This window comes from Balaenoptera physalus (genome assembly GCF_965194825.1).
Source record: "Balaenoptera physalus genome assembly, chromosome: 13".
Lineage (NCBI taxonomy): Eukaryota > Metazoa > Chordata > Mammalia > Artiodactyla > Balaenopteridae > Balaenoptera > Balaenoptera physalus.
In genome coordinates this window covers 31843604-31870856 of record NC_138892.1, presented here as the reverse complement: position 1 = coordinate 31870856, position 27253 = coordinate 31843604, and the positions used below count along the sequence as shown (strand labels likewise).

Sequence of the window (27253 nt, the reverse complement as noted above, 5' to 3'; positions counted from 1 at the left end):
CTTGTTGCAGAGCACGGGCTCTAGGCATGTGGGCCTCAGCACTTGTGGCACGTGGGCTCAGTAGTTGTGGCACATGGGCCCAGCCGCTCCATGGCATGCGGGATCCTCCCAGACCAGGGCTCGAACCCGTGTCCCCTGCATTGGCAGGCGGACTCTCAACCACTGTGCCACCAGGGAAGCCCAGCTTTTGCATTTAGAACTATGATCATCTTCAAATAAATTTTTGTGTGTAGCACAAGGGTCGTTTTTTCCCCATATGAATAGGGGATAATTTTTTACCATGGGTAATTTTTTTCCCCATATGAATAGGATAAGGTAAAAGTCAAGGATAATTTTTTTCCCCATATGAATAGCTGGTTGTTTGTTCCAGCATTGTTTGTTGAAAAGACTAACTTTCCCCACATCTTTGTTGAAAATTAAGGGGTTATATATAAGTGGGTTAATTTCTGGCCTCTCTATCTTGTTACATTGAAGTATTTGTCTATCCTTATGCCAATACCACATTGTCTGGATCACTGTAGTTTTATAAGAAGTCTTGAAATCAGATAGTATAAGTCCTCCAACTTCATCCTTTTTAAAAAATTATTTTGGCTATTTTATGTTTTATATATTCCTATAAAATTTTAGAACAGCTTGTCAATTTCTATTTTTAAAAAAGCCTGAGATTTTCATTGGAATTGCATTTAATTCATAGATCAATTTGGGAAGGATTAACTTTAAAAATACGATTTTTCTAATTTGTGAACATAGTAAATCTCTCTTCTTTTACTTCTCTCTGCAATGTTTGTAGTTTTTAATGTTCACTCCCTGCATATATTTTGGTTTTTGAAGATATTGTAATTGGTATTCCATATTAAAAAATGTTTTCCAAATATCTGTTGATAATAGGTTATTCTGATATTTATCAAAAGCCAAATAGTTTGTAAGTTTCCAGTATCAGGATAAATTTTAATATCATATATAAACCTGGCTGCTTTATGGTCATCTAATAAGCATACCACCCTTAAGGTTCAGAAATTAAACACACTTCCCCTGTTGACAATATACACATGGAATAAAATTAACCTATGTTTCATGATATTTATTTGTTTGGGTTGGTTATTTCAAAATTTTTTCTATAAACTTTTTGATTGTGCACCCCCTTCTATTAGTAAAACCTTTTGCCCGCATCCTTACCCATGTGTCTTGGGAAATTTATTTATAAATTATATACACAGAATTCTTTACTAATTTATTATATAAATGATATAAAGCACAGACATTTAAAAAGGTCAAAATGAAGAGTAAACCATATTTTAAAATGTATTATTAGGAGTGATGGCTTTATGTTATCATTAGCTACTTTTAAAATTAATTCATTAATTTATTTATTTTTGGCTACATTGGGCCTTCATTGCTATGCACGGGCTTCTTCTAGTTGCGGCGAGCGGGGTTACTGTTTGTTGTGGTGTGCTAGCTTCTCATTGTGGTGGCTTCTCTTGTTGCGGAGCATGGGCTCTAGGCGCGCGGGCTTTAGTTGTTGTGGCACGAGGGCTCAGTAGTTGTGGCTCACGGGCTCTAGAACACAGGATCAGCAGTTGTGGTGCACGGGTTTAGTTGCTCCACGGCATGTGGGATCTTCCCGGACCAGGGATTGAACCCATGGCCGCTGCACTGGCAGGCGGATTCTTAACCACTCCGCCACCAGGGAAGTCCCTCATTAGCTAATTTTTTACAGCGTGAAATACGTGTAGAACAAGTTTCTTTGTTAACAATTGTGGATATACATCCATTGTTTAAATAGTATTGGTTATTTGAATTTCTTTGGTGGACTTCTTGTCAGATGGGATTAGGGTGTCCTTGTCTTTAATCTTGTATTATAAATGATGAACAGCTTGTTCTAAGAGCATGAGATGCGTCAGCTCTGTATTCTTTTTGTAAATAGTTTGCTGCGCTTGCATTAGTAGCAGTATTCTCAATTTGTAATCTATTCACTGGAAAGTTTTTATGCCACTTGTCCATTTTGTAAAGTTAGGCTTAGCTAAATCTAAATTATTTAATCTGTACATACAATGAGCCTACTTAAACTGCAATAAACTGGGAGCTAACAAGTAAATGAGAGGCCCTGTGTCAGAATTCCCTCCCATTCTTTCACAGGATCCCTTGCCTCTGGGCTTGACATCTGGTTACATGACAAAGATAGTAAGTGATGACACTAGTTCAAGCATATGTTAAATATTAGTTAACCTTAACTTCTTCTTAATTGTTTCAATGAAAAGTAAACATAAGTAGAGGTTGTAATTTTTTTCCCCTATCTTTCAGTGGATCATCTTGACACCCTATGATGCAAGTATTCCCCTCCCCTTGGGAGACCAATGGTTTACACTGTGTCGCTATCAAGTCCACATCATTGCATTTGATTTCTCTGTCAGTCAACATGTTTCACACAAAAATTAAAAAAAAAAATTAAATACTACAATATACTCTTTTTTATAGCTCTCAGTTCCAGCCAGATGAATCATAATATGTGCTATTGGTCATAAAATAAGGATGAAGTTGGGTGCTCTTTGCAATCCTACAAGTTTAAGAATAACAATGTGAACAGATGTACTTCTGAGGTCACATAAAAGTTAATACCTTCTAATTTCACAAATTATTTTACTGGGAAACTTTGGTAAAGCACAAACTTGTTTAAATGTGTCCAACAATTTCTAAGTACTTCTAAGTGTCATTTATTAATATTGCTCTATACAATTTCATGGTAAAAAATTCAAAACAATTACCTGGCATGTTTCTTGGTTTCAATGTCCTTGCCATCTTCATGAGAAGCTAAGAAGTTTATAAGTAAAGCAACTATAGAACAGAAAAAGACAGGATGTAGGTAGCATCCAAATAGCTTCCTCTTTCTATATTAAAACTAGATATAGGGCTTCCCTGGTGGCACAATGGTTGAGAGTCTGCCTGCCAATGCAGGGGATACGGGTTTGAGCCCTGGTCTGGGAGGATCCCGCATGCTGCGGAGCAGCTGGGCCCGTGAGCCACGATTACTGAGCCTGTGCGTCTGGAGCCTGTGCTCCGCAACAAGAGAGGCCGCGATAGTGAGAGGCCCACGCACCGCGATGAAGAGTGGCCCCCGCTTGCCACAACTAGAGAAAGCCCTCGCACAGAAATGAAGACCCAACACAGCCATAAATAAATAAAATAAAATAAAATAAACTAGATATAAAAGCCTCCTAAGTATGACTAGAGAAGAGCTTAGGATAAAAATAAATGGGACCATCTTAACCAAGTTCTTTCTATCTGAGACATCTCTGCTCACACATTGGAGTATTGGGTTTTGTATAATGCAGACAAATATTCCCTTAGTGTGAAAACAGAGAACATGAGTACTATGGGAGATCAGGGAAGGAAGAGATGAATATGTGTCAAAACCAATCATGGAAGTAGCAGAGGAGAGATGCTAAGCAATCCTGATTTGCCCCAGGCCTTACCATTCTTACTTTAACTGGATCTTCTTTGATTCTGAGCAATCTTCTCATTCACTTGTTGTTGATTCCCTAGAACAGAGACTAGCAAACTATGGTCCACAGACCATATGCAGCATGCACATGTTTTTGCAGGTCCCAAGAATGGAGAAGAATAAAGGTTCATGTTTGTGAAATTTGTATGAGTGAAATTTCAGTCTCCATAAATAAAGTTTTATAGGAACACAACCACGCTCATTAATTTACATATTGTTGATGGCTACTTTCATACTACAACTGCAGAAGTGAGTAGTTGTAACAGAGACTCTATGATCCAATACTGACTATCTAGGTCGCTACATATAAAGTTAGCCATCCACATTTTAGAAGGTTGCCTGACCTTTTTATTTGGCTTGAATGAGCATTATTTTCTTATGGGAGGCAGGAAGAGAATTAATATTTATAGAGTACTTATTTGCTAACTTATTTCACCTAGTCCTAATAACAACCCTGTCTGACAGACATTAACACTCCATTTCATAGATTAAGGAACTGATGTTCAGAGAGTTTGAGCAATTTATAAGATTGTGTCGGTACCTATAGATTTTGGAGCCAGATCTCAAATACATGCTTTACTGTATTATGTTATTTCCCACAAAAGTAGTTTTGCCCAAGAAAGTAGATTCGCTATGCCAATCTAAAAGAAAAGATGAATAGAATTGTGGGATTGTGGGAAGGGAGTCAGCCATTTAATGAGTAGTCTCAGAAAGACTGACGCTGAGCTTATGACAGGAACGTAGCCTCGGGTACTTTTCATTACCCTTGTCTTTCCCTATAGACCCTGTTTCTCCTAAGGATGAAGACTCTTATCAGTAAGACCAAAGTCATTTATAATAAAGTATCTTTCCATACTATCTGAATAAATCTTTATTACGTGAAAGAATATGAACCTTAAACTGCATTCAACAAATCTTCCCAATTTTCCAATATACAATTAAAGAAGCTCAATTTAAAAGTCACTCTCTGTTTTCTTTTTTAATGTCTACAGATAATATAGCAGTAGCTGCAGTAATGGGAATCTAATAAATCAAATTATATTTTGTCATTGATTGATCTCCAAAGGCATATTTCCTTTAGAAACTGGTCTTTGAAAATTCCCTGAAAAATTTATCGTGCTTTAAATGAAAGGAGCTAAAATATAAAAGATGAGGATTATATCTTTATGTAGTGGCTGAACCAAACTGCAATATAGCTTAAAGGTTAACTGTCTCTCTTATTGATCCAAATCATCACAGCAAAATAGACATTCAGAGAAATGAACTAATACTTAACTTACTAAAAGTAAATGTTGGCCATGTTGTAACCTATTCATTTTTTGCACGTTGATATGACCCAAATTTGACTTGGAAGGAATAAAATGTCTCTCTGTATAGGTCTCAGTAGTTTCCTTATCCTTACCATTATTCTTCTCAAATCATTTTTTGGTCAACTTTCTCTCACTATTTTATTTTTCTTCCCCAGAAGAAAGAAATGTGCAAGTGCTAATTATCTTTTGCTTACTTCTTTATTCCTGTTCTGCCTCCAAGCCTCCCCATATGCAACCCACTGTGCCCTACCACCCATCCCATTGTATTATTCCTTAGGAAGCTAACTGTGATGGAAATAGCCATATTGATACAAGGGTTGTGGGGCATCTGAAAGCAGGACAAAAGCCTTAAATCTAGAAACTCTAAGGTGATGTTGTTCAAGGTCAGGTGGTAATCAGAGAGACAGAGGTGGACATTCTAAAGGTGGAAGTTCTAAGGATGGAGGATTAGTCCCTGTATAGGGGTCACCAAAGAGAAGATGCTATAAAAATGTGTCTTCTCATCAATGTAGTAATATCTAGAGGAGCAAACCAGAAACAACAAACAAACGAAACAGTAAAAAGCCAACATTAAGGGAACATTTTAATAATTGTGCTCTATCAAAACAGTGACATTTCCTATGCCCACTAAGATAATTTTAAGGCTATGCTCAATAAACCATCAAACTGAATAGGAAAACATTTATGAAATGTTGTAAGTAGAATAGCAGAGCTCAAAATAGGGTTCTTGGATTACAAGAATGCTACTGACTTAGAGAATTTAGGCAGAGAGAGGGAGAAAGAGAAAGAGACAGAGAGAAAATCTAGGATTGGTGGGGGGAGAGAGAGAGAGAGAGAGAGAGAGAGAGAGAGAGAGAGAGAGAGAAGGGGAGGGGAGGGGAGGGGTGGTAAGGGGGAGGGAGGGAGAAAAGATAAAGAAATATTGAACAACCAGATCTCCAAAGACAGGAGAAGGGACAGCTCCATTGGTCTGGAAATCAGAAACTAATATCAAAACACTCACAGTGCTGGGAACTGAGCAGACAATAAACACTTTGACAAAGAAGCTAGGAATGAATGAATATTTTCTACTTTTATGAAGGTTAAACCTAGAGAATTTCATTATATTACCAGACTCCTCTCTTTGAATACCATTTGAGGGGAGCATTCTCATCATCATTTCAGTAGTTGGGGAGAGGGATAGATAGATAAACTATTAAATTATTTTAAAAAATATTACCTCAGATATAAACACTTTCCTTCATATCAAACCTTAATAAATATGAAAGTTGAGAAATGATCTTTGTGTCACTTCAGGTTCTGTGATTGCAATCTTTCAATGAAAAACAGAATCTCACTTAAGAATAGGAAATATCACAGCTATTTAAAAAGTGAGAGACTAAAACATGAATTCCGAAGAGTAAGACATTTGCCTCATTGATTTTTTTTTTTTTAAAGTTACTTGCCTTTCTTTTTTATTTATTTATTTATTTATTTATTTATTTATTTATCTATGGCTGTGCTGGGTCTTCGTTTCTGTACCAGGGTTTTCTCCAGCTGTGGCAAGCGGGGGCCATTCATTGATTTTTAAAAGTACAAAGTGGCTGTCAAGCCTGTTAAAATTTATAAAGTTTACATTTTATTTTTGGACTTTACCATGCTTTTGTAATGGTATAGATCTGTGCAATGAGATAATAGAGGTAATTGAAAATAAATATATATGCTTAAGGAATAGAATGTTTTAGGGGTATTATTACCACTCTTTGAATACAAATTAGAGTGTGGTTTTCTCTTATCATAAAAAATCATTTGAGTTGGTACCATTACTGATTATCACCACAAACTATAGAAATGAAAGGTTTTATTGATTTTTAAAAGTTATTCCTTTTTACACGTAGATGAGCAGAATAATTTTTCAATCCTGTTATTATTAGTCATATTGTTAGTGCCTGTGGATATCAAAGATATGCAGATAGTTTCTAAGCAGGTACTGATAGAATGAGAGGGTAGCAGACCTCTTTGGAATATTTATTTACTCATTATCATGTCTCTCCATCTCATCTCAGGAGGATCATCGACAATTATACATAACAGAAGTCTTCTTTTTTTAAAAATTTTTCATTTATTTATTTAATTTATTTTTGACTGCGTTGGGTTTTCACTGCTGCGTGTGGGCTTTCTCTAGTTGCAGCGAGGGGGGGCTACTCTTCGTTGCGGTGTGCGGGCGTCTCATTGCGGTGGCTTCTCTTGTTGCGGAGCTTGGGCTCTAGGTGCGTGGGTTTCAGTAGTTGTGACTCGCGGGCTTTAGAACGCAGGCTCAGCAGTTGTGCCTCACGGGCTTAGTTACTCTGCTGCACGTGGGATCTTCCCGGACCAGGGCTTGAACCCGTGTCCCCTGCATTGGCAGGCGGATTCTTAACCACTGCGCCACCAGGGAAGTCCCCAGAAGTGTCTTCTTTTGAGCAGATTTGTGTGTGGATGTAGGTATGTCTGGGAGGGTAGGTTTGGTACTTTTTCAGGGTTTGGGGTAGTGGGAAAAGTACACATATTATGGGTTAGACTCATTTATAGTTTTGGGACAGTGGACAGCTTAAGAGAAAGATAGAATGGAGTTGCTCAATCTCTTTGTTGGCTCTGATATAATAAACTTTTAAAACTTCACGCTCTCTCTTTCCTTTTGCAACATCTATCTTAAAATAAGAATGTGCATCACAAAATGACACGTGTACTTATCACTGTGTGTTATTTTAGGGCTAGATAGTAGACTTACATTGTAGACTTTCATGATCTAATAGCATTGCTTAAAATTCAGTGAAGAGCATCTTAGGAAACTGTGCCTTCAGACAACAGTGTTTCTATAAACTCAGCTTTAGATATTATACTCACCAGATTATGTTAGATTTTCATTTTTGCCTTACTTTGATAAGCTCTACAGCAATGGTGGTAAAGTCTTTAAAGTGCCGTGGTCTTTGCTTTTGTTTCTGATTTTAATTGTTAAAAATTATATTTGCATATTGTTTAGAAAGTTAAACAGGTCTACAAAGCTTCTTTTTTTTTTTTTTAACGTGATGATCCATTTATTTATTTATTTATTTTTTTATGGCTGTGTTGGGTCTTCGTTTCTGTGCGAGGGCTCTCTAGTTACGGCAAATGGGGGCCACTCTTCATCGCGATGCGCTGGCCTCTCACTATCACAGCCTCTCTTGTTGCGGAGCACAAGCTCCAGACGCGCAGGCTCAGTAGTTGTGGCTCACGGGCCTAGTTGCTCCGTGGCATGTGGGATCTTCCCAGACCCGGGCTCGAACCCGTGTCCCCTGCATTGGCAGGCAGACTCTCAACCACTGCGCCACCAGGGAAGCCCCTACAAGGCTTCTTCTTGCTCCCTTTTCTTGTTCCTCTGTTCCCCGCCACCGTTTATTCTTTACATGCCCCTAAATCTCTAAGTAGTATTCTTAAATTAACACTTTTGGTTTTTCAGTTGTAGATATTTCCCAATATGAAGGATGAGAATTAGGTCTTTTAAATCCCCACTCCACTTCCAACTGCCCCCGACCATTAACACACACATTCATCTCTTCCTGTCCTCTCAATATAGCTAATTAGAGCAAGGCAAATCTTTAGTGTTTATTATTTCTGTGTAAACACTTTAAAAGGTGAGCTGTATTGTGAACTATGGTACAACCTCTCTTTTCTGTGGATTTAGTTATTATCTCATTCCAATTGTTTACTTTCCCTTGTATCTCTTGACAAATGACCTCCCCAAATCATTCAAACTAATAAACAGAGCAGGTATTTTAACACTGCATTCTTCTTAGACACATCTATCTTGGAGCCTTCTGTCCTCCTGCTCAAAACAGATTAATGGTTCTCTAAGTCTGCTACTGGACTGCCATCCTGGGATATTTCCCCATCATCCTGGATATTCTAATGGCCTCTTTCCTTATTCTGTCCCATTCCTTAATCGCACATCTTCCTTTTACTTGGTTTACTTTCTGGGTTTACATCTGGATATTATACAATCAAATCAGCCAAAATAATATTGATTTAAGTTTTGAGACATTTTAAATGTTTAATAATTCAAACTGTATCAAGTTGATTGCAACAATTAAAATCAGTCTTTAAGATAATTACTAGACCCACCATACTTTAATTTGGTTAATGTGAGTGACCACACACCGCAGATTTTGTTTCTTATGCTTTGATTGCTGATTTTAAGTTAATGGCAGAAGTTTTCCTTTTGTTTTCACATCTTTGCAGTTCAACTTGTAGATTTCCTTGTCCTTTTTCAGTGATGTTTAATGCAACCATTCATGCAATACTAAGGTTACCAGAGTCTTTTTTCTTGTCTCTTAATTTCCCTGTAGGAGTATAAAAATAAACCCACCCTTAGACGACAAGCTCAAGATTCTCGAAATTTATATGATTTTTCCTTTTTCTTTTCTTCATGTCTTCAAGTAGCTGCCAAATTCTGACTCTTCTTTCTTTATAACATCTATAGCGACTTCTCCTTTGTTTTTCTTTCCTTCCCTCAGCAGCGTGTGGATGAGTACATTTGGTAACTGATTCCTGGAAATAGCCTGACTCATATTCATATAAAAGAGTAAATGGATGAAATTAATGACAATTTTGGACTAACCTTTATTCTCTTCAAGTATGGTCCCTTAGTTCATGTAGATGACCAGGCTAATCAAACCTGGGTGATGGATTTAGTCATTCTGTGGGCCATTCTGTGGGCCATTTCTTATTTTTTTTTTAAATTTTTATTGGAGTATAGTTGATTTACAATGTTATGTTAGTTTCAGGTGTACAGCAAAGTGAAGCAGTTATACATATACATATATCCAGGGCCATTTCTTATTTTTTTGTTTTGATTTCTTGATCTCCAAACATTCAGCAAATGTAAGGAATAAGCAGTTACTTGGCTGAGTGGGACTCATTTTAAACACACTTTAGCCACTATTATTTTTTTTTACCACTATTATTTTTAATAGACCCTTTATTCCACTTTCAGAGGTAGCTGCTGTCAGTACTGCTTAAGTATTGTTGGCCTAATCCATACAATTACTGTTAACAAAGGACCAAGGATTTCAGGTGGAGTGATATAGGGAACAGAAAAAGAAAGTCAGTGCTTCTTGTGTACCTTTTATGTATCGTGCATTATGGTATGCACTTTCTTATTTCACGCCTACTAGAATGGAAGCTAGGTGGACAGGCATTTTGTTTTGTTCACTACTGTATCTTGGGTGCTTTGGACAGTGCCTGACACAAAGTAAGCTCTAAATGAAACAATGAATAGATGAATATGACATCTTGTTTAATGCTGACAGTAGTCCTTTATGTCCTGTTATCAAAAAGTTTAAGTAGTTTGTTTTCATTCTCATAGATAATAGTAATAATTAGCAGGTGGGATTCAAATTCACATTTATATGACTTCAAGTTTATGCTTTTAAAAAATATTACATTGGACTGAATTGAAAGTTCTTTTCTGTTTAGAACCATACCTTTCACATGGTAATCATGAAACACAGGAAACTGTTGGCTAAAACACGGCCAAAAATGAAAAAAACAAAAGAAGGTTCCCTTACATTAGTTTAAGTACGTTTATTCATTAGTTTTCATCAGGATTCTATCTTTTGCCACGTCTTGGCACAGAACTTAATGCTTATTTTTAAATTTTCTCTTAACAAAATCTACCCTGTTGTCTTCTTGTGAGTCTTAGGAGAGTTGCCAAAGGGTGTGGTGTTCAGTGGTTAGATTTTCAGAAATCACTCCTGTTGTTTACTTCGGCTTTCATTGTAATTAAACAATGATCTGCTTTAGATATTTTCACTTGACAAGCACTATATAAAATACTATACCTGCATCTGATAAAATGCAGAATTCAAAAAACTCCATCACTTTATTTCAGAAATGCCTGGTAGAACTTGTTTCAGTATCTCAATGTAGCTTGAATAAGCTCAAAGCTATGGGTACATGGAAATGGACTCCTCTTGGTATTTAATGTGATAAGCAGATCCTATTTATTACTTGTTCCCCTAAAAGAAATACTAATTAAAACGCCATTCTTAGTTAAGTTTTGTTTTTTCAATTACACACAGAAATTTCACTGTCGAAGGAAGTGCAATGGTATTCTATAAAGAGCAATGAACTTGGCAAAGCTGATCTATATCTGAGTCGTATCTTGACCAACCCAATAGCTGTGAGAACTTGAGCAAGTCATGCAGTTTCTCTGAGCCTGAATTGATCCATATTTGAAATGTGGACCAAAATCCACATATTAACTGTCCCTTGGGGTTGTTGTGAACATTAGGTATGAGAGTATATATGGTGAAAGTACTTTATAAATTGTAAAACATCAAGCAAATGTCTTTTATTAGTTAGCTGTATAATTAACATTTGGATTCATGGCAGCTTGCTTGGTGAGCTGTTCTCAAGAGTTAAGGATGGTGCAGTTTCATACTTCCACTATAATCAATAATAGTCCATTTCCCTCTTTCCCTTTCTCATCTTTTCCTTCCTGCTTCCTTCTAAAAACTGATTTGAGACACATTGCAAGTAAAATATGTGTAGCATGATTAACAAAGCAGAAATGGAAAGGAGTTTGAATAATGAAAAGTGAATTCTAAATGAATACTAAGAGTTAATGTGGATAACACTAAAACTGAGAACAAACTTTGGATTGTAGAACTTCATGTTAATAGTGTAATGACTGCTGTTTACTAGGATGATGCAGAGGCGCTGACAGTTTCTAAGCAGAATTCTAATTCATCTTAGAAAAATGAATTCTATCCATGTTACTTTGACTGTGTCTTCACATATTCAATTAATATATACTGAACACTTATGGTGCATTATACACTGTGCTAGGCCCTGAGTAAAGAGTGGGGAACACAATGGACATGCCTTAACATCAAGTCAATTTGGGTGAGAAACACAGACATGAAAAAAACACATACCTAGTAATTAAAACATATAATCTTATGAATAGTAATAAATAATGTGAAGGAGAAGAACTAGATTATATAAGAGGGAATAACAGGGGCAACCTATTTTAAATTTTGGAGGGGGTCAGGCACATGCTCTCCAAAGAAATATTTGGGTATATTTTAAATACTTATAATTTTCTAAAAATTAATCATCTTCACTTTTGTTTAATTAAGACTTTTCCTATCATCTTTCCTCTTTCCTATCAACTCCTCCCTCCTCCCATTCAGGCACAAAGTAGGAAAGAAGAGGGCCTGAAGCAGGCCCTACCTGGGGGAGGGAATGCTTAATGCTAAAATCATATTTGGAGTTTTGATTAATATCGTGGACAAGACATTCTAATTATTGAATAGAGACTGAGTTTGAGACATAAACTGACAGCAGGGGCATCTATTACTTAATATTAAGCAGAGAAGCCATAGAATTGGCCAAGGTTTTCTTCTACGAGCAGGGGAAATTACCCTGAATTAATTTTAGTTACCCTTGGGAGACAAAATTAAAATTACCTTTGCTTTTACATCAGGAGTTACGAATTAGGGAGGGTTACAGCAAATTGAAGGGCAATAAGAGGTGAGGGCTGAAAATAAGTGGGAAGTTCCTTTTCTAAATATGCTTAAAAGAGAGAAAGTAGTAGATTGAGAGGGAGGCAAACCATGGTGAGTCTTCTTTTTTTAAATATTGGAAAAATCTGAGCATATTTACATGCTAAGGGAAAAGAGTAAAGAAGTATTGATGATGAGAGAGTAGATGATTTGTGCATGTGTACTAATTCTTGAGTTATGTAGAACATGTGGTCAAACACGGTCCTCATTCCTGGATCATGAATAATCAAGAAATGTGCATAATCAAGAAATGTGTGTTTTCGTCACTTTATAAATTACCTTCCTTTCCAAAATACTTGTTTATTCTTTGTCATCTGCAAGTCAAAGAATTCACTATTCCTGGTGAAATTACTCTAATTTAACAATAAATTGGAACTTATTGGAATCTTGGAGGATTGAATCAACACATAAGCTCCAGGACAAACTGTTTTATTCAATTTTACTGTATAAATTTTATTCACTCCTGCATTCCCAGCAGCTGTAACAGTAGCTGATGTATATGCTAAAACATATTTGGTGAATGAATAGTAGCAGAAACCTAAGGGTGAAGAATAGTGAGTGAAAAGTTCCTCATAGAAAACAGTAATACCAGGTCATAGCCTGTTTGAGTCAATCAGTTATAAAAATCAGAAATCAGTAAGCCTGAAAAAAAATTGATCTTTAAATGAACATTACTCATGTATGCATTCAACATACTTTAATGTGAAAGTCTACTTAGTTATTGAATTTTTATTTATTAAAAATGAGACTGATGAGTAGGTTTACCTATACTTTGCCTTTACCAAAAACTCTGTAAAATAGGATGGATAAGAAAGGAGAGAAGGGAAACATGCGTCTAGACTGCTGTTTCTAAACCAATGGTGGGACCAACAGTAAAATCCACGTTTCCAGATTCAAAGATGTTACATAAGATAAATTTCTGGAGACATGAAATTCCTTCAAATACTTTTTAAAGAGAAGGCTATCAACATTCCAAAAGCACTATCTCATAGTTTAGCCTAAGTGCTGCTCCCTTAAATAGAGGAAATAATTTGAACTCCATCATTTCAGACCTGTGCTTAGTCATTCAGTTATCCTAGAGTTGTTTGTTTGTTTTGGTAGTTTTTTTTTTAATGCATGCAATTTAACCAAGTGAGTATTATCATGAACCATATGGATATAGAATTCTGACACTGGAAATTATGGGCTGGATTCAACAAATAGATCATGATTACAGCCTTTTTATTGTATACTTTCTCCCTCTGCATTTTTGGCATGTAAATGGCATCCCTGTTTATTATCTCAGCTATGTTCAAAATTTATCCACCGGTTTTAATAATAATTATTATTATATTTATAGAAAACTGACAAAGTAGATTGTTATTCACAAAGTTACAGGTTTTCTATAAATAAGGAAGGTGATAATTATGATAAGAAAACATATTTTGCATGTGAATAGCAGAGCACAAGAGTGATACTTATCTCTTAAGCTTTAGTGTGAAAAGTAACTGGTTACAGGGATCAGCTTCCGTATTTAAACAGCCTTTCAGAAAGATTATCCTAATGCTTCCTGTATACTAAACAATAATCAAACAAGAATGGAAAATGTGACACGTTCGTAGTTAGTAGATGCTATTGTTAAATTTTTTGTAACACTGCTTCTTTAGGTAAGGTTTTAAGAAGAGACCAATCCTAGAATAATATCTCTGAAGAAGAGATAAACTTGTTCTTTTCAGTCATTTCTTTAGTCTGCTAAACTGCACCTTAAGATCATAGTCTGGATCTTGTATATGCTAAGGCTAACTTGAAGACTGTCTCAGGGTTTGCAGATTAAAGCTCGTATGTGTTTTGGTTAACATTTTCAAGATCCCTCCTCTTTCTTCCCCTTTGTCTCAGTTTCCCTCTCTCTTACTGAGGCTTCCTGAAATCATCTCCCAAATAAACTACTTACACTAAAATTCTTGCCCCACGGTCTACTTTTAAGGAAACCAACCTAAGACATAGGTATTCATAGTTGGAATTTACATAATTTTATATATATATATATATATATATATATATATACATACACACATATACACATATATAAGGCAAACAGCATTCAAATCTAAAGCCATCAATTGGAAATAATAATAATAATAATGTTGATAAAAATTACTGCCGTTTTATTGAATCCTTGTTAGGTAATCATGTGGCAATCATGAGTTAAAATATTTTTACATATTAATGTTATCTCCCCCAACATCTCTCCCTATGAGGTAATTGTATTATCATGACTATTTTATAGATGAAGATACTGAGGCTTAAAAACAGTAAGTCACTTTACTGAGGTTCCATAACTAGTCATTATTGTAGTCAAGATTTGAAGCCAAAGCTCCTATCACTCAGCAGAAAATCCCCTCAAATGACAAATCCTTTAAAAAATTAGGTCCCCTCAGAATATGTATGTATATCCTTGTAAATTTAAAGTATTATTTTTATATTTCATTTGTTTCAAACCTTAACTTAATTGGTATTGGTTTGTGTTGCTGAAAGTTTCATGATAAACAGAAATAAAGGTTTTCCTTTAAAAAGTAATTGAATTTTGACCATGGACAATAGTAACCATTATAAAGAATTCTTCAAAAGAACAAATGAAACTTGAGGCATGACAGTAATATGAGTCATCCACCTCTTGCACAGTTACTTTTCCTAAGAAAGAAGGCTTGAGTCCAATAGGTTGAAGTAATAAAGTGCTACATTTTTTGGAAAAGAATCTTACTTCTGGTTTGTTTTAAAAAGAGGAAGTTTTTATTTTCTGTAAAAACAGAGCCAATGGCTCATAGTAACAAATTCAGGATTAAACTCATATTTGTGGAACAGCAAAAAAACCCTGGCCTTTTTAGCCATCATTGGTTTAAAATTAACCAGACAAGATTGTGTAATCATAGGAACCCTGCTATGATGGAAACAGAAATATAAGCAAGGTTTTCAAGATTTAAAAAATTACCTAGCTTCTGAATATTCAGTTGTGCTTTGTAAATACAGCACTCTTTGGTAAATACTGAAAAAAATAAAAACACCAACACGAATCACTTATACTTATTTTGGTAGCACCATCATCATAGTGAAAAAAATATTAAGTACCATTTTGAAGAGCTTAAGTACTAATATCAGGCAAATATTTGACTAAGGTTCTATTTCTATACAGGGAGGTTACATTTCCATGACTCTGGAAAATTTTTTTTCCATTCTTTTCTCTTTCCTTCTTCCTTCCTTCCTTCCTTTCTTCTTTCCTTCTTATTTTCCTCTTCCTTCCTTCCCTTTCTTTCTCCTTTTGGAAATAAATGACATAATTTTGTTTTACTTACAGTCAAGTTTATATACACCTTTTTCCCCAGATATACCCAAAGTCAGAGAGAAAACAGAAGACAGATTTTCAATTTAAGTTCATTATAATTATGCAAGAAACTATTGTAAAATAGAAAGTCAGTATTTAAAAATTCAAACACATTGTTTATTTTCTAAGGGAAAGAAATATCAGGAAAATAGCACACTTAGGAAAAAAGTGCTATGCAATTATTTATGTGAAATTCTGCCAGAAATTTTTTATTTTTAGTGATTGTAATGTATTTGCAAAAATAATTTGATCCTCTATAAATGGATAGAGCAAATACATCTCTCAAGTTCTAAGTAATAACTCTTTCATCATATTTTGCTTTGCATTACAGTTAGTTGCATACGTATCTTCCAGCCCAACTAAATTTTGATCTTTTCAGGGGGATGTATCATTTAATTATTGAATGAATATGTATTATACACCTATCCTGTGACAAATTGTGTGCTAAGACTTAGAGATATAATAAGGACAAATGAAACAAGGCCTCTGTCCTTATAGAACTTGGAAAAACAGAGTGAGAGGGAAAATGATTAAAGGGTAATCAGATCAATGCTATATAGCAGTATATACATAGTAATCTAGGAGCTCAGAGAGTAATACTCAACCCAGTCTCACAGAAGCACTGAGAGAGGGAGAGTGGGAAAGAGACAGGTTGCCAGTAAGAATTAAATTAGTGTCAGCTGAAATGTAAAAATGTACATATTTATATTAATTATAAAGATGATACAAATTTAGTTAATCATGAGATTCATGGAAATTAACTTGAATATTCATGTAATAAAACACAAATATTGATCACAGGAACATAATGAATTTATGTGAACATAGCAAAGGTCAGTGGAATTTCTCTGGCAAATTTTATCAGAACATAAAGCTAACTGAAGCAAAAAATATTCAGCATGGTTTATCCAGTTTTGCTAAAATAATAAATTAAATCTCAAATTTGTATCTGGTGATATGTTTTATAGAGACTGTCTTTAACTACAATTTCATATTTCAAATAGAACATGTTGAAAGTAGAGAAGCCAAATATTCAGCTGATCTATTTCCCTTAGCATTCTTACCAGTGCACAAGTTTGTGTGTGTGTGTTTTTTCAAATGCATAAGCTTTTGATTACCTGTGAAATGAATTCAGAACAGACAAGCCACAGGGAATCAGATGAACTTTTTGCCTTCCTTCATGAGGCTGAATTCCTGCAGAGAGTGTGTGCAAATGATGCATTCAAGTTAAGTTCTTACCAAGAAGGGAGGTGATTATCCATGGGATGATAGAAGAAATAATGCACTGTCACAATACACTTTTTGGATCTAAACTTCTTGAAGTCAGGGATAGCATTTTATGCTCCGCATGTATCTATCCCCCCAGCATTTAGCACAGCACTGATTGTATTAGGTATTCAATGAATACTCGAATGATGGATCAATATTTTACTTTATAGATTTGGAGGGTATGCTTCCATTTATTTTACACTTGGTTGTTTCATCTGTGCTGCTCCATTATGGATATTAATGTGATATTACTGGTTTTAACTGTACAGGCTATTGTCCCACCTCAATTCCTTTATTATTTGTGTCCCTTCAAGTCCTATGATAACAGAGGGTAGAGGTTGTAGTATGTCCAAATTATAAAGAGATTTTTGTAAATGCCATCATACTTCCTGCAATTGTGGGATTATGGCTTTGGATAGCTCTAAGATCAGCTCAAGGAAAGACATTTGATGAGCCTTATAGCTATACATCCTTTCTCTAATTGCAATGTACAGACTCTTGTTTCAGTAACCCTCCAACCCCATCACCATAACAGGCATTAACAAGAGAACAAGTGTGACCTTCATCCTCAGTTAGTCCTAGAAACACTAATCTTTCTATGTAAGTCTCCAGTTTTACGCCTTATACCTTATTATATAAAATACCCTTCCTTGAGCATTGCTAAGTTTCCAAGTGGTGTGGGGCTTTCGTCAACATGTTAGCACCAAAATCTTTGTTTTGGTTTTCCCTCATAAAGCAGAGCAATTAGATTAGACAAATACCAATCTATGTAAACCCTATATGTCAAGTTCAGGGGACAGTTAATGGACAATTATTTGAAGATAACAGAAAATGCAGGTGATTGCTGTGTGGGCAATATAATAAATAAGAAGATTCAGGATGATAGAGAATTGAAATGGTGCCAGGTGTGGCAGAAGAGGAAATGAATAATATCGATGAGAACAGATTTGAAAATCCTTGCCAGTTAAGTGAAGAATCCAGAACTGCTTTTCTAATTTCTATTGGCATCCCTCCAAAAAGCCTATTTATTTCCTACCACACTTCTTTAACCACCTAAACCTGACCCCCAAGTAGCTAATTAAGTGGTCGGCCTATGAGGTGGCCATTTTATTTAGAATATGTAAGAAAAGTATTACTAGCATTCAGTACTTCATGATATGACCCTTTCATTCTAATACATACTTCAAAACCTCTTCTCCTTTTCTTGTAAGCATTTGCAGTTTGTATCAAGTGCGGCCATTTTATTAAATAGGTTTTCAGTGAATGTACTTGCTTTGGTAACAAGAAGAAATTAGTTTGCCTCTTTCCTGCTCTTGCATCATAGTTCTGCAGAGCTGATTGGAGGACTACTCTCCAGCTGAGTTCAGAGGAACAAAGAGTGAGACAAGAAGCTGGTGCAAAGCCTGCTACCAATGATGACAATAGCCTGGATAGAAAAGTAGCACACCGATATCCAGCCTTTTACGGAAGCTAGGGGGTGAGTTGCTTTCAAAGGACAAAGTCTTGCTTGAAGCCATCTGTTTCCAAAGATCTTTTCCTTGCTCTTTAGCTTGTCAGGTTTACCAAGGCCAGCCAGGGTTCAGGAGGTAGGGGAAGCCCATTTGTAATGCTCAGGCAGTCTCCAGTCACAGGTGAAAAATCATGCAAAGAACAGGAAATACATAAAACATGCTCAATCAAATTATTTAAAAGTATTTGTTAGTTCATTCATTTGTTCATTCATTTTCATTTTAATGGAAAAAGTAAGAAAACAAACAAAAAAAGAAACCACAGCTCAACTGCATTAAGGATTCTATAAGAGCCACGTTCATTTTCTTCAAAATAGAAATGCCTCTTATATTATACATCATCTGATCATGCAAATAAAGGTGGCTGCTCATTTATTTTAGTTCCTGCCCCTTCCCAACTTGGTTTAGAAGAAGAAATTACCTTTGTCCCCTTTGAACTAAAGTAAGGCAGGCACAAGTCTGGTGTGGGATAACGTCTGCAAAAGAGCTGATTAAATCTATCTTCTTGAGATGAAAAGGATCTTTAAAAACAAACTGAGGTTTTCTATCTGTAGGTATTAAATTCTCCCATTGCATTTGCTTTAGTTCATTGTGGCATTTGTGTGGTTTATTACAACATCTTTCATGTAGCAGATCTAAAACCCTCTTTGTGTAGTTGAAGATAATGGCATCGTGTGCTATAGGTTTTACAGATCCTGTTTTCAAGCCGGTAAGCAGCCCTTTGCAGAGAGAAGCTGCCATGCTGATGTGAAACATTTCTTTTGCTGGCTGCGGTTTAATTCTCCATTCACTTTAGGAATTGCTTCTTACAAATAAAATGTTTGATGGCTATTTTTCCCTCTCTGTCAGGCCTAAAGCAGAAGTTGCCAAATTTAAGGGTAAATAAGAACCATCTGGAATGTTTGCTAAAATGTTGACTCCTGGGATCCTCAGCTAAGACACTGATTTAGTAGGCATGGAGGTGGGACCCAGGACGCTACTTGATAAGTGAGCAGTGAGTCGACCCTGATGCAGGAGGTCATTTAGAGACACATTGGCCTAATTTAACTCTGGAACAAAGCGAACATGCGAGTATTAAACAACTTTCTTTGCAAGATATTTTCTAGGTCCGACTGATGAGTTCTCTTTTACTCCAAATTGTCATAAACACAACAGTAAATTATTTTAAAAAATGAAAAAAAAAGATTGAAAAGGAAGTACGATTACCTTGCCTTCCAATGGTAACTATGAGTACTACACACAAACATGTAATAGAAAAGCAAATTAACGCATTGGTTTGATTACAAAGCAGTACAAAAATTTCATAAAATCTGACTATATGACATGAAATCCAATTCTTAAGTGTTTTGGCAAATATAAACCTATAGATTACAGTGTTGATTAGTTTAATAAGTAAGATTCTGTTGTATGTTACAACTTGTTGGCTGTCAAGTAAGCATACACTCCATGCAGACATGGCAAAATGCCTACCATTCTAGCGTAAATCTTGATATGCCCTCCACTGAGAAACTTACCACAAGCCTACGTCCTTTTCTCTTTTGGTTCAGTTCGTGGGTTGTTAAAGGAAGATGATAGTGGGCCTTTTTTGAAAACACCTGGCAACCAGGCACACCTGGAGACTTTTAGTGGAGCCCAGGAACGGAAAGGAGAATAGGAAACATCCAAAGTATTCTGGTGGATCACACAGTGATGCTGCTAAAGCCTGATTGACCAGCTGCTGGTAATGTTGCCAGCTTTGAGGAACTGGCAGCCTGTCTGTAACACTTGGAGAAATGATGGACATATACCTTTTGTAGTTCCATGTTACACAAACAGATGCCCAGAGAAGTTAATTTGGATTTACATGTGCTTACCTGGTTCCTAGTGTCGAAGTCCTCAGGAATTTTCAACCGTGTGGAATCTAATATTGCTAAAAAATTAACTGTTTATCGTTCAGTCAATCAGTAGTAACTATAGGGTAGAAATTAGCACAGCTAGGTGATTAGAATAGACTGGTTTAGAATGCCCAGATTAATAGACTGTCTCTACCAGTTTCTACCTGTGAGCCATTGAGCATATTGATGCAATAATCTGTGCGTCAACTTTCTTATGTATACAATGGAGATAGGAGATAATCACATCTATGATATGAAGTATTAAAGAATTCTTAAGAAGGTTAAATTAGTTAACATGTGTGAAGAACTTATCATAGTGCCTCACAAAGAACAGGTGCTCAGTAAACATTAGTTTTATTATTGTTCTTGCTATTGGAAGAGAAAACAGGTAGAACAGTGTCATTCTTTTTTTTTATTAATTAATTAATTAATTTTTGGCTTCGTTGGGTGTTTGTTGCTGCGCGTGGGCTTTCTCTAGTTGTGGCAAGTGGGGGCTACTCTTTGTTGTGGTGCGGGGGTTTCAGTAGTTGTGGCACATGGGCTTAGTTGCTCCGCGGCATGTGGGATCTTCCCAGACCAGGGCTCGAACCCATGTCCCCTGCATTGGCAGGCGGATTCTTAACAACTGCACCACCAGGGAAGTCCAACAGTGTCAATGATGTTGTGCAATGATGTTAATTTGTCATAAACACAACAGTAAATTATTGCACTTAAGTGTGCAATGATGTCTGCAAATAGTTATATATCTTCCTTTGCAAGCTTGGATGCTTTTTCTTCTTTTTCTTGGTTTATCATGGGCAACAATCTCCAGTACAATGTTAAATAGAAGTGGTGAGTTTAAACATTTTTGCTTTTCCCAATCTCAGGGGGAATAATCACTATTAAATATGATATTTAGTGTAGGTTATTCAAAGATGCCCTTTATCAAGTTGAGGAAATTCCCTTCTCTTCCTGGTTTGCCAAGGGTTTTTAGCATAAATGGCTGGTATACTATATCAAATGACTTTCTGTGTTATTGAAATAATCATGTAAATTTTTTCTCAAAATTTCTTGGAATCAATTCTATTTGGTCATGATATATTCTCCTCTTTGTGTACTAGTAGATTTAATTTGCTGATAATCTGTAAGGTTTTTTTGTGTCTACATTTATGAGAGATATTGGTCTCTATATTTTTTTCTGATAATTTCTTTGTCAAGTTTTGCTGCCCTCATAAAACAAATTGGGAAGCATCTACCTCCTCTGTTTTTAAAAAGATCTTGCAAAGATTGGTATTTCTTCCTTAGATATTTGATAGACTTCAACAGTGAAGCCATCTAAACCTAGAGTTTTCTTTTTCAGAAGTTGTTTAATTACATCAATTTCTTGAATAGGTATAGGGCTATACAGATTTTTTATTTTTACTTCTGTCAGTTTTGGAAAGTTTTATTATTCAAGGAATGTTTCCATTTTACAAACATTTTCCAAATTTAAGTTATTAAATTTATTGGTATAAAGATGTTCATAACATCTATGTATTATTATTTAATGTCTGCAGGATATGTATTGATGTGCCCTTTAGCATACCGATCGAGTCTTTTATATCCTTACTAACAGTTTTGGCTAGTTATTCTATCAATTATTTTGAGAGGGGTGTTAAAATCTCCACCTATCATTGTTAATTTCTATTTTCCCATTAGTTCTGTCCTTTTTTGCCTCATTTATTTTTAAGCTCTGTAATTAGATGAGTACACATTTAGAATTATGTCTTCCGGATGAATAAATCTTTTTATCATTATAAAATAACCCCCTTTCTCTGGTAATACTTCTTTTATTGAAATAATTTAGTCACACTAAATTTCTTAGTCTTAGTGATTGAATGGTATGTTTATTTACATCCTTTTACTTTCAACTTGTGTGTGTCTTTATATTTAAAATGCGTCTTTTTCAAACAATATCAATTGAGTCTTAGGCTTTCAACTAGTCTGACAATCATTTTCTTTCTAGGATTTCATTCTAGCTCTTCTGACAGATTTTAGCTATAGCTCTTGGTACTATTTTTTAGTGGTTGCTTTAGAGATTACAATAGGTCTTTAACTTATCAGTCTATTTGAATTAATATTATTGCACCATATATAATGTAAAAACCTCACAACAGTATAATTCCAATTACCTTTCCTCCATTCTTTGGGATATCGATGTGATAGATTTACTTCTACATATATTATGAACACCATAATACATTAATATTAATTTTTATTTTAAATATTTAACTTTTAATGAATTTTTAAAAGAAAAAGCAATCTCATATAGTTACCCACCTATTTACTGTTTCCATAGTTCTTCATGGCAGTGGTGTTCTTCAGTGCTTTTCAGGTGGTGGTTTGGCTTCTTAATATCACATCTATTGTATGCATAGAAATGCTGCTTTGCAAGGGTGAAGTGCTAGCTTTGGTACAGTTCCCTAGAGGTAAAACATGAAAAAGAAACTCCAGTTCAAGTGATTTATTTAGGGAGTATTCTCAGAAGAAAGGCCCTGATTGAAGCTGGATAGGGTAGAGGGGAAAAGCTAAGCATGACTCTGGTTTCAGCTGGAGACTAGTTTCAATCTAATCCCATCGGGAAGATCTGGAGCACACATTGTATCATAGAGTTAGTTCTATATTGAATAAGCGTGATGACCTTTTGTACCTTGTGTCAGTCACTCATTGGCTAAAATCTACTCCCTCCTCTTCCCCAGAATGGAGGTGTACATAGCTTCCTGGGCAAGTGGCTCCATTGGCTGAGGGCTATTTTCTAGTGACGGGACAGATGTGGTTTGTTATCAGCCAAGATCTGGCTGGGGCACCAAGACATCCACTATGGGGCTGTCCTTTAAGATGCAGTACACTCCTTAAACCAACAACTACTATTTATTGATGTGTCCGCAATAGGTAGAATAAATAGTTTCAGAAATCAAGGGGTGAAAATAGAAGTGGCCCCATGTACTATCCCTCCCAGTGAACTACTTAGGGGAAAGTTGTGTTTCCTGTCCCCAGAAGTTTAGGTTCAGTGGGTTTAGAGGTCTTGGCTAGTAGTGGGGATAGTAGTACCCAAGGTATAGAGTTAAGAGTCTGCCTAAATTTAAAGATGCAGCTGCCATGAGGTCATTTTGAGTCCCCTGTGCCTGTAGAAGAGCAGGCACAGAAAGGAGATGTACTGGCAGGTGTAATTGATCCTGATCTTCATGAGGAGGTATGACTGCTGTTATGTGTTGCGACTGGTAGGACGTGTCTAGTACAATGGTGAACTGGGTCATTTTTGGGTATCTTTGTGCCCCATTTTAGTTGTATATGGGCATGTAAAGCAATCATGGCCTGATGAGACCATGATAACCAGGGGTTCAACCCCTCAGGGATAAGAATCTGGGTCACCCCATTAGGCAAGTCATTAGACTGCAGATGTGCTATCCTGGATTGATGGAAAGCTAGAAGATATGCATCAGTCTTCTCTCAGAGATCAACTGCAGCAGTGGGAACTCTATTCATTCCAATAATACTTGCCTCCTAAGTTTTCCCAGGAGTTAGCATCATAGTACCCTGGAGACATTGTAACCAGCTGGAGTGAACTTGATGTGAGAAGAAAATGCATCTCAGTGGTGCAAGTGGTGGGCTGCAATAGTCTTGTGGTGCTTCAGAGAGTCCCCTCCTTAGACCCTTTTACTGGGCTGGTGCTTTCATCCCACAGCTGATGTGAGTTGGTTGCTAAAAGTTCACAGCTCCCTCTCTTTTCTGAAGAACTGTCCCAGTTAGGGCTGATGGGAGCTGATTCCCTCATGAGGTTGCCTCTATCAGCCCATAGACAATAACTGACTAATACGGTGGTTCAAAAATCTGGTCCACTTGCCTTGAGAGGAACAATACTGCAGTGAAATGTATGCTCCACCTCTCCTGCCCTCTCTGCTCCCTGCATCCAGACCAAGGCTAGACTTTAGATGAGACTACATCCATGCATCTGAGTTCCTGCTTCAGGTTCTGCTTCTAGGGAGTCTGAGCTAGGACAGGGTGAAAATCCACTTACCTCTTTGGGTTCTTGCTTTTGCTTCACATTTGCTCTCTAGAGATTCCTTGATTTCTTGCCAGCTGGCTAAATATATTTCAAAAGATTTTAAAAATATTTTATTCATCAGAAGGGCTGGTGTCAGTGTCTGATTCCCCATACTATTGGAAAATGGGTCAGTTCTATCTCTGCCTCTCTTTTATCCAGACCATTTTCTGGATAAGATCTAACACATATTTTATAATATGCAAGCCTATATTGAGCTGCATATAAAGGGAGAAGGTTTGTGGCCTATCTGGATTTTTTGCTATCCAAATTTTGGTTAACCCCAGAGTATTCTGTAGCCACTTTATTGCAACAAATTATGCTTGAAGCAGTTTAGATCTGTAATGGGAATAAATATTGCACCAGAACAATAATGTTACCAAAATAATAAAATTTTTCTTCAATATCCATTATCTGGATATCAATATCCAATATCCAATATCCATTATTGGATCCAATATCCAATATCCATTATCCCAATAATTTTCAAATACTATCTGTAAAAATCATTACAGCTCTCCAAGAAAGTGTTTTTCAGGCACTGAATGAGTATTTGTTGAATGAATGATGAATGAAATGTGAAATAATATTTTACTAACCAATAGGCAAGACAAAAACAAAAAACAACAAGAAAACACAAGCATTAGGGGTTGAAGGTAAGTCAGAGCTGCTCAGGGTTGAAGAAAGTTTCTCTGATAAGAAAGAGACCTAAGCACTATAGAATTGAGTCAGAGAGAGGGATAAAAGAAATTTCTGTAAAGAAAATTTATCATACTACAATCAGACTTTTATTCTCAGTATTCTCTTGAAATTTTTCAGGCCTTATTTTGCTCAGCAGCAGCGGTTAGTGATTCTCTCTTCTTTGAAACATTTTGTTTTTCACTTGGCCTCCAGGACACCACTCTCTTGGTTCATCTCCTACCTCCCTGGTCACTTCTGAGTCTTCTTTGTGGCATTTCCCTCAATTTCCCACTTACATACAGAGAAGTGCTGAGGCTCAGCCTGGTACTCCTTCTCCTCCCTTCTACATTCATTTGCTTGGTGATCTCATCCAGTCCACATTCATATGCCCAGCCTGGCCCTCCTCCCTGCATTCAAGACTCATATATCCAGCTATTTAATATGTCCTCTGGAGTCTCACTGCCACACTCTGGTTCAAGTCTACAGTATTGCAACAACCTCTTGCTTCCATCCTTGTGGTCTATTCTCCATATGGCAGCTAGAGTGACTTTTTAAACATGTAGGTCAGATCATGTCACTCCTCTGCTCCAAACCATCCAATTGCTTCACTGATCACTTGGAATAAAAGTGGAAACCCTTCCCGTGGCCAACAAGGCCTTGTATGATTTGAGTGCTACTCCATCCTTTGCCCCCGCCTTCTAATCTCATCTTGCTCTTCACCTTGTCTACTTTTCTCCAGCCACTCTGGCTTCCTTGTTGATCTTAGAATATGCCAAACACACTCTTTCCTCAAGACCTTTGCCCTTGTTCCTTTTGCCAGAAAAATCTCCCCTCATTTATTCATAGCTTGACCCCTCTACTTCCTTTATGCCTCTGTTTAAAAGTCAACTCCCTGGCATCTATATAGTATAGCATGGACTCTCCATTTTTCTTCATTTCTCTACCTTGTTTTACTTTTCTTTTTCACTTTCCCTACCATATATGTAGTTCTTTGCTTATTGTCTCTTTTCACTTCTATTCCCTTTGAAATGTAAGATTTTTGAGAGTAACAACTGTTATTTACTGCTGTATCCCTAGTGTTGAGAACAGTGCCTGACACACAGTAGATGCTTAATAAACATTTATTGACTCAATGAATGTATGAAAGCATTTTCATGATTAAAAAATTATATTATATATTACTAATATATGTTGCTTTACAATCAACTTTTACCCAAACTGTGCCTATAAAAACTGCTGAAAAATCTGTGAGCATCTTCTCCATGGTCTTCCCATCTGCCTTTGGGAGATTTGTATCCCTGAGATACAGACAAATGAGAAGGCACTACCACTTCTCTCCCTTGGGTCAAGGTTATATTCAGAAGAAGGGAAGAATGAGTGGGAAGTATTTTCTTCTGCCTTGAGGGCAAAATAAAAATTTTACAGTGTATACTTATTTGTCATGAATAGAGAGGCCCTTCAATGGACTGGGTGTCCTTAAGAACAAAGCCCAGATAAAGTTACTTTTGCTCTTGCTCTGTCATTGCCCTGACTGGAGTCTGTCCTTCAGTCTAATCCAGTGAACTTCTGTTTCCAATCCATTAAATAGAGATAATAATACTGTCCCTACCTTACAATGGTGCTTGATTAATTAGTAAGAGGTTATGAAACACTTTGACATTTTCAGATGAAAGGCACTAAAGGAGTACAGGGTGTTATTATATTTTTAACAATCACAAAACCTAGTATTAAAGTAATGACATTTTACACTTTTATAAGATCAAAGCCTTTATAAATGTCATTTTATACTTGTTTTATTTTTAGAGAAACTGAGGTACAAGAAGGCTGAAGCCTATTTCCCGAGGTTACTCTGCAAATCATTCAGAGTCACACATGGACGTTATGTGAACACATGTATAGAGAAAGACCACAACATGGCAAGCAGAGTTAGTTTAACCACCTTAACCATGAGAACAACAGTATAGTATCAAGATGAAACAGCTTATAGAAGGAAGGTCACTTGACCAAGAGCAGGGAGACCATGATCATTGCCCATTGCCAAATCATGTGATACTAAGTAATTCATTTAACAAATATTTAGTAAGTATCTAATAGCCAACAGAGGTATAGGTATTACTTGTCCAGAGATT

The 27253-nt window shown here is 36.3% G+C and overlaps 1 long non-coding RNA gene across 6 annotated transcripts in view; it reads right to left on the bottom strand.

Annotated features, from left to right (window-relative positions):
- Positions 1-15419: 15419 nt before the first annotated feature.
- Positions 15420-27253, bottom strand: part of LOC309640423 — a 134023-nt gene continuing 122189 nt past the window's right edge. The window contains exons 3-5 of one of the 6 annotated variants that reach the window (XR_014252198.1): positions 24420-24485; positions 16851-22824; positions 15420-15666 (exon numbers count right to left, since the gene is read on the bottom strand). This is a non-coding gene — a long non-coding RNA (uncharacterized lncRNA). Of the gene's footprint in view, positions 22825-24419; positions 24486-27253 lie in introns of all 6 variants that reach the window. The other 5 variants (XR_014252199.1, XR_014252200.1, XR_014252201.1 and 2 more) reach the window with 5 other exon arrangements.